Source organism: Anser brachyrhynchus (genome assembly GCF_964034855.1).
Source record: "Anser brachyrhynchus genome assembly, chromosome: 3".
Classification (NCBI taxonomy): Eukaryota; Metazoa; Chordata; class Aves; order Anseriformes; family Anatidae; genus Anser; species Anser brachyrhynchus.
In genome coordinates this window covers 81,694,198-81,700,300 of record NC_137696.1, presented here as the reverse complement: position 1 = coordinate 81,700,300, position 6,103 = coordinate 81,694,198, and the positions used below count along the sequence as shown (strand labels likewise).

Genomic DNA, 6,103 nt, shown 5'->3' with positions numbered 1-6,103 from the left:
TTACCAATAATTCCCACATGTTTATAAAGCCTGTTCAAATTAAACAGATTCACTCTGTGTCATTCTGCATTGATTACAACACAAGCAGCAGGCAGCTGAAATCAACTTGTTTTAGGAAAAACTTCTGAAGTAAATACCTGCACATGTACTCATGTTTTAAATTATCTTTAAGAACTCTCTTTTACCACGGTACATACAAGAAACTTGACAGTGTTTGGCTGCAGATTGTCCAACAGTTACCTCATGGCCCCTGTATGACAGTCCATCTGCTGCGTCTCCTTACAACTGAAGAGTGAGCTCTGAGGTAGGATTTGTGTTTCCCTGCTTTGTCTGCATGGTGCCTAGCTCAGCACTGTCACAGCCTATGACTGGTGACCCTGGATGATACAGTGGAACCACTGACTGCTACCATTAACAAAAATCATAAGAAAAATCCAAGTATTCAGCTTGTTTAGTGTTGGAAACACAATGACATTGTATTCTATTTTTTATGCAGTTTTTATTTACCTGTTGCCAAATCTGTGAAATATTTCTCCTCTGACAGCAGTTCCTGATGCTAGGATGGTGAGAGGTGTAGAAGAGGGATATATAGGTAAGCATAATCAAGACATTAAAAATGATCCTGCTTTTTCTTTTTTCTTTTTTTTTTTTTTTTTAAAGTAAATGAATAGTTGTTCAGTGTACCTATCAGCTACCTTTGACCATCTTTTTCTATATTTGCTAGCAGTGTTACACGGGTGTTTAGACCAATGTAATTCAACCAAAATAAACATCTAAACTGATATGGCACCTTAACCTAAAGAAATAACTAATCAATACATGTGACTGAAAATAAATGGATATGTGTTTGTTCATACTAATGCATTTGCAACTAAACTAATATGCCACCCAGTCAATAAAGATATGAAATATCAGTTCTTTTCCCTCCCACTTGTAGTTTCTGCAATGTTAAGTTTCACTTAACATTGTCTTTCCCACTAATCTCAGAGTATGGCTTTACATAAATTTATTGTTAGGCCACTGAAATCCAACTGAATTGTTTTGCTGTTTTTCTTTTTATTCCAAAATCCCTTATTCTTATCTTGTTCACCATTTCTTGTAAAACTTTAGCGTAGCTCTGAAATACAACCCACGGGTATTTGCTGCTTTGGCTGTGGAAAGGACTGGACGATTCAACCAAGGCAGAATTATTCTGCAAATTTGTAAGTTATCAGCAGCCTGTGAAATTTTTCTGCAGCTATGCTGATGAATAGGTCCATATCTTGCTGTCATCATTGAGCCGAACTATGTGGTTTCAAATGTCAGTGTATGGAGATTTCACAGTGCTGAAAGACTGCCACAGCCTCCCTGACTAGATGGATGTTCTACCTCTTGAAGGACGCTCTAATGATAAAGATCACATTTCCTTTCTATTTTCCAGTTACTCTTGGAAACAATATATATAAGACATACATATACAGACAAATATATACAGCTCTCTCTCTCCGTCTCTCTATCTTCATGTGGATTCCCAGCTTACTAAAACTCATTGCCACATGCTGAAATTAGAAACTAGAATTTTATTCGAGCCATACACAGAAATGGTTTTCTTGTCACACTTTGTTGAAGTACCAGCACTTTCCCCTTCTCCCACTCACTTCTGTGAGAGAAGTGACCATGATATGTGCCCATTGTCATTTTGTTGAACATGGTGATGTCCCATGCATGCATGGCAGAGCATCAAATTCAGGATGCATATAATTAAACCAGGTTAACTTTTGAATTTTAAAATAAATAGAATATGATAAAATGAGAGGAATAAAATAAACAAAATGCTCACTTTTGAGCCTGGAATACTATTGTAAGTTTTAATATAATTTTTTTTTAAACGATCGATAGAAAGAGCCACAAAGCAAAAATACAGAATCGGGAAGAATAAGTTTACCATTCAGCTCTTAAAGTAAAAAGAGGTAACTGCTAGGTTTATTTATAAAAACTTAACTCACAGTTAGTAGCACAAGATCAAACAATTTCAATTCATCACAGTCCTAAAAGCACAGCAGAGCATATTGTGCACCCAAGGAATTAATAGCATAATACTGCCTGCAGTAGGAGTATCAAGGCCCAACTCTTCAATCTTTTTTTTAGTTGAACTAGTTTAATATAAAGACATTATTGGTTTTTGTTTGTTTGTCTTGTTTTTTCTTACAATGTTATCTTGTCTCCTGGAAGGCTGTCCTGTAAAATTAAGTTATCCTTAAAGAGTTATCCAACCATTTCTGCCAACAATTCTAAAGTGAGTACCGTTATTAGAATATTATTCAGTACTTTGAATATATACCCCTTACATTCCACCGTCTGGAGGCAACAGCTGCATCCTCTGTAATCTAGAGTAAACAGGGGAAAACCTGTCAGTGCACAAACACTTTTTAAAAAATACATTTACCTTCCTTAAATCTGTGCAAATTCTTCAATGCTTATTGTCTTTAAATAATGTCACAGATATAAAAGGAATTAGTGCTGATGCTTCAAATGTTCATGCTCATTTGTATGCTATGGATTTTTGTACAGAGAAATAAAATTGCTCACATCTGTGGAAATACTACATAAAATACTTATTTGGACTCCCATTCAGGGAAGTTAAAGCTCTTTCTGCAAATCATATTTAAAAAAAAAAAAAAAGTAAAACACGGTATACCAAATGTATTGGTATTATTAATCAATAATCTGTGACTTTATATCTGGTTATCAATAGGAATTTTCATGCAACTGTTAGATGAAGGACAGAATATTGTCACAGTTATTCTCAAAAAGAATCCTATAAAGAGGAATCAAATATTACATGTTAACAAGAGTACCCAGCACGAAACTAATTAATACTACCAACAGTTGTAACTGGGACATGCAAACACATCTTTCAGATTTTAAAACAATCTCCAATCATTAGCTCAATATAGACTTACTAGAAGAGGACTTACTATTTATCAAGCATACATGGGTATTTTGTACTTTTCTGTCCAGTGGCACAGTTTGGCAAGCATTAAGTGAAAAGACTGCATATTTAATTCTATTGTTCAGAGAACAACACTAATTGCTATTATTCAAAAACTAATAATAATTTTCAAATATAGCTTTGAAATATTTATTGTATTCCTTATCTCTGCCATCTTGTGTTTATACTTTATCAACATTTAAGTCTTAAATAAAAATATTCTGATTCTGAAGTTATATATAAAAATTCAAAACATGCAATATAAAAATAATATAATATTATTTTTAACTAGGTTACAAAGATCTTTTCCCCCTCCAATCAAAATGGAGAAACAAAGCTGGCAGTCTGAAATGCCAACTAATTTGTAGCAATATACCCAGACTGGGACTCATCTTCTCTAATCTAAGATACCTCATTTTAGAAGTCCAAGTTCTGGTCTCCATTGTGGTCAATCATGTAACTTCAGAAAATAATTCATGTTGCCTACCATAATACAACCAGTTTAAGATTAAATGAATAGTTTATTTCTTTCATTCACTATAAACGGTCCCTAGGGAGACTAACCTGAATTTAAACAACTAATTTTTAACCTAAATTAGGGGAAATGAATATTCTCCCAATCTGTAGAATTGCTTAATTTACAAGAAAGACAGAAAATCAGCTAGTATACCATCATGAGAAAGTAGTCTTCTGTGGTGACTCTGAAAGTTTTTACCATTTTACTTTTGCTCCAGTCATTCTAAATCATGCATATCTTTTTTTTTTTTTTCCTCATCTAACAGGATGATTCAATGATTCATTTCCTTTCTCAATGATTGCTTTTCTACATGTAAGGAAATGTTGATCTGCTTTTCTGATTGACATTTAACAATAATATTTAACATTAACAACAACTATTGTTTTTCTTTGTGACCAAGCAAGACGCAAAACTTCAGAAAATCCTTTCTTATTGATGTTTTTTTCCCTTCCCTTCCCACTTCCCTTCTTCCTTTTCCTTCTTCTTTTCCTTTTTTTTTCATTTTTTTTCAGGTGTAGACTTACTATTCATTAAAAAAAAGTTATAAAATAAAGAGTTCAGCCCAGGAATAATGTCCTAAATGCAGTAGAACCTTCTGAGGACAAAAGATGCAAAATCTGAACAGGCTAGAGAGAATCTTGAAGTATTCTGAATGTTTTGTTCATTTTATCATTCTATTATCAAGCCTACTTATAGATATTTGCAATAGTAAAAGAGACAAAAATATTTGGAAAGTCAGACTGTGAGTTAATTCAAACATACAAGAACAGTAATAGTACCTCTGTTTTATAAACAGTCTTCAAATTAGGGTGTACTCAACTCAGGTGTGGTTACTTTGAAATGAATGCCCATTTGGATAAATTATGAGGGTGGTTTGAAATTGCTTCATGAGTGAAAACTGATTATCTGGCAAAGATTATGTTCCTTACATTTAGATAAAGATAGAATCTTACTCCAAGAGGAAAAATATCGAAATAACTGATGACACGGGTTACTATTCCTAACCTGTGTTTTATTTGCTGATTGATCATTTAATATGTTAACAAATCAACTTCATTATATATCCAAGTGAAACCCTGATCTGTGCATATTTTGTGTCACTCATATATGTTTCACACACAAGAATCAAAATCTCTGTGACATTAGTACTGAATGAAGTGGTCTTCTGTTTCTTGCCCCAAATTCTAGTGATATATAATTGCTTTGTATGCTTCAAAGGCTTCTGAAGAGATTCTTCTTCAATGCCATTATACAAATTATGATAGGATATAATGTGGCTAGTATGGTAGCACATAAACTGGGGTGTTGACAAGAGATATAGATTCTCATCTGAAACAGAAGTCTCTGTGAAGATGGCCAATTTTTCCTGGGATGGCCGAGGAACAATCCTCAGGTTGCAGACCAAGTTCCATAGGTCATCCCAAGGATGAGAAATGGGAAACTGGGAAACCTAAGAAAATGCTAAGGATATTTCTTCTCCCTGTGATTCTTTCAGTGTTGTATTTTATTCTGTTTCCAAAGAGAAAAAAACAAACAACAACAAACACACAATCAATTTGATTAAATATACTGTATTTAATTTGGAAAAAATCATGGAAAAAAATATCTGTTACAGCTTTATCATGCTTTTTTTTCTTAATAAATTTGCTGCACGCTCAATTGGTAAGTTAAACTATTTTAGTCAACCACAGAATGGTTAATAAGCAATGCTTTATTTACAAGTAATGTAAATATTTCTGACAACTCATACAAGCCATTGAAATCTGACATGCAACCTGCTTATCTTTTATGTCACTTCAAATAGTCTAAATGGTTCCAAGAAACCTATAACTGTTTTTTTGTTTGTTTGTTTGTTTGTTTTTCTAAGATAACATGGAAAAAAATATTCAGGCATACTAAGCACCTGCCTGAATACTGCTTTTCGGTATTCTGTAGATATTTAAAAACACTGAGGTTCCAAAAGCCCAGTTAAATAAGTGAAACACTTCACTCACTATTGAACACTGCAGAAATGGCTGTAAAACATCATATAGTCACACATTAAACAATCAGTTTTCAATTAGGTCTTCTTCCCTTATCTAAATCAGAGAAAGAATCCAAAACTAGGTTGAGAAGTTCAAGAACCATTTCATGTGCAGAGGCTGATGAAAGGAAAAGCAGAACATGCTAGCTAGGAGAGATGAGGCAGAACAGCATATAAGCTGCAAACATTCCTCATTTAAAATAGCTGGGACACCTTAACTTAAAACCTAGCAGTTGTGAAAAGTGCCATGAGGCTAAACTGATCTTAAGGACTCAGTCTTATTTCTGAAGGAATTATATATTTCCTACATTTTCTGTCCTGAATTATACTCACAGCTGCATTGACAATTCCACAGTATTTTTTTTTCCCTAAAAATAAAATCATAAGAAAAGAGACCTTGTTCATCACATTTGAAGGACTTTCCTCTGAGTATTCCTTCAGCCAGGCAAAAGTTATTTCAGAATTTTACATCATATTGCAATGCAAGTATTACAAAGTATGAAAGCACCCCTCCTGACTTTTCTATACCACTCCACTTCCTCCAAAAAATGAAACCAGATGACATTACGGTTTATTTGTTATTAAGAAGAGT

At 33.6% G+C, this 6,103-nt stretch overlaps 2 long non-coding RNA genes across 3 annotated transcripts; one reads left to right on the top strand and one right to left on the bottom strand.

Annotated features, from left to right (window-relative positions):
- Window positions 1-34: 34 nt before the first annotated feature.
- Window positions 35-1,241, top strand: LOC308191965. Its single transcript, XR_013948431.1, has 3 exons — window positions 35-304; window positions 545-592; window positions 1,111-1,241. It is a non-coding gene; the product is annotated as an uncharacterized lncRNA (long non-coding RNA).
- Window positions 1,242-2,077: 836 nt separating this feature from the next.
- On the bottom strand, window positions 2,078-4,229 carry LOC308191964. 2 transcript variants are annotated; one of them, XR_013948429.1, is made up of 4 exons: window positions 3,536-4,229; window positions 3,383-3,454; window positions 2,308-2,366; window positions 2,078-2,217 (listed from the first exon to the last, which is right to left on the bottom strand). It is a non-coding gene; the product is annotated as an uncharacterized lncRNA (long non-coding RNA). The 2 variants fall into 2 exon arrangements; XR_013948430.1 differs by having other exon boundaries at window positions 2,096-2,217; window positions 2,321-2,366.
- Between the last annotated feature and the right edge of the window lie 1,874 nt (window positions 4,230-6,103).